Source organism: Sceloporus occidentalis, unplaced genomic scaffold (assembly GCF_023333645.1).
Source record: "Sceloporus occidentalis isolate IW3139 unplaced genomic scaffold, rSceOcc1.0.p SCAF_41, whole genome shotgun sequence".
NCBI lineage: Eukaryota > Metazoa > Chordata > Lepidosauria > Squamata > Phrynosomatidae > Sceloporus > Sceloporus occidentalis.
In genome coordinates, this window is record NW_028317021.1 from 7,445,001 (window position 1) to 7,447,500 (window position 2,500).

The window sequence follows — 2,500 nt, forward strand, 5'->3', positions numbered from 1 at the left end:
AGCCAGAGAGCAAACAGCTCTGATTACATCTGACAGCTCCATTCTCTGCCCCAAAGAGAGGGGCTGCTGCCATGTCATCCAACGGGTTTTTCTCACGTTCTCTACATGCATTTAGATGATTTATATATACATGCATGCTATAAAAAGGAGGGGGAAAATTATTAAACTTATTATTTGCAATCATAAATCACAGCATTATCTGCAGTCATAAAGTGCAGCGCTAATTAAATAAATAATTAAATAGTTAAATATTGAATTAAATAAATAAAATAAATAAACTACGATATATATATATATATATATAAATATATAAAATCATATAATATTTCAAGTGAAAATTAAAAAGTGAAATAAAATATAAATAAATTAAAATAAAATAAAATGAATAAATTAAATTAAACATAATGTTAAATAATAAATTAATAAAATAAATATACGTTAAATATATAATCATATAATACTCCAACTGAAAATTAAAAAGTGAAATAAAATATAAATAAATTTAAAAATATAATGAATAAATTAAATTAAACATAAATAATGATAAATAATAAATTAAATTAAATTAATAAAATAAAATAAATATACGTTAAATATAATCATATAATACTCCAAGTGAAAATTAAAAAGTGAAATAAAATATAAATAAATTAAAATAAAATGAATAAACATAAATAATGTTAACTAATAAATTAAATAAAACTAAATAAATTAAATTAAAAAGGAATTAATTAATTAATTAATTAAATTAATAAAATAAAATAAATAAACTACACGTGTGTGTGTGTATATATATATATATATATATATATATATCATATAATAGTCCAAATATAAATTTAAAATTGAAATAAAAATTAAATTAAATCAAACGTAAATAATAAGTTAAATAAATTAAATAAAATTAAATAAATAAAAATGAAATGAAATAAACTAAATAAAAAATAATAAGCTAACTTAATTAAACTAACTTTTCATATTACTCCAAATAAAAATTAAAACGTGAGATAAAATAAAATATAAATAAATTAAAATAAAATGAATAAATTAAATTAAAATGATTAAATTAAAATAAAAATAATTAAATAATAATTTAAATGAAGCTAAATAAATAAAATAAAAAAGGAATAAATTAAATTAAAAATAATAAACAATTAAAAATAAATGTTGCCCTCACCAACTAAGTAAATAATAAATAACATGAATTTTGCCCTGACCAAATAATTAAATAATAAATATAATAAAAATCGCACGTATTTACGTAATACATAAAATAAATGTTGCACCCACCAACCATGTAAATAATAAATAATAAATAAAACAAATAACATAAATGTTGCTCCCATCAACTTAATACATAATAAATAAAATATATATAGAACACACCAACTAAGTAAACAAAAAAAATAAATGTTGGACCCACCAACTATTATATTTGTTATTTTACATTATTTTTAATTTAATTTAACATTTAATATTTATTTTTAATTTTTAATTTTTAATTTTATTTTTAATTTTATTTTATTTATATAAAACATTTTATATTTTATTTCCCCGCCTTTCCTCCAAGTTTTGGCTCACAAAAAACAACACTTTAAAAACCAATTAAAATAGTCCAGTTATTTTACACAATGTTATTTAGAATATACAGTATATAATTATTATTAGATTATTATTTTTTAAATATTCCTACCTTTTTCCTGCAGATCTTTTAAAAAATAAAAAGGCCTACCTTCCCCCAAAAAGTTTTAGAAACGCCCTCCAAAAAGGAAGGGGAAAAATGGGTCTTTTTAAAAATTAACTCTTTGCTGCTTCCAAAATGCATGCAAAATAATCCCAAAAAGCAATACTTTATTGATTGTGTGGCTGAAAGAGTGTGACCACTTTTGCTTATGTGCAGAAACTTTGCTTCATGCAAGAAATCATTTAATAATTTAATAATAATAATAATGTAATAATATTAAATATTAAATTTATTGTATTATATATATATATATTTATGTATGTGTATGAATATATATATATATATATACATATAGTATTATATATTTAATAATAATAATAATAATAATATAATTTGTTTTATTTATTTATTTATTTATATACCGCTATTCCAAAGATCATAGCGGTGAACAGCAAGTAAGCTAATATTAAGGTTGAGTATTTAATGTTAATATTAATATTAATTATATTAATAATTAATATTACTTTCCTTCATGCAATAAATCATTTAATTATTTAATAATTTAATAATAAATATAAAAATAAATAAATATTAAATATTTTTATATATATATGTATAATGTATTATGTATTTAAAATATTAATAATAATATTATATTGGTTGAGTATTATGTGAAAATTTAATATTAATATTAATTATATTAATAATTAATAATATTATTGTTTAATGCAAGAAACCATTTAATAATTTAAAAATAATAATTTAATTGATATTTAATAAGATTGCATTATATATTTAATAATATTGAGAATTATT

General features: G+C 17.0%; 1 protein-coding gene across 1 annotated transcript in view; it reads right to left on the reverse strand.

Annotated features, from left to right (window-relative positions):
• LOC149290103 (forkhead box protein N4-like) overlaps positions 1 to 2,500 on the reverse strand; it is a 27,188-nt gene that overhangs the window by 22,563 nt on the left and 2,125 nt on the right. The gene's annotated exons all lie outside the window — the stretch shown is intronic.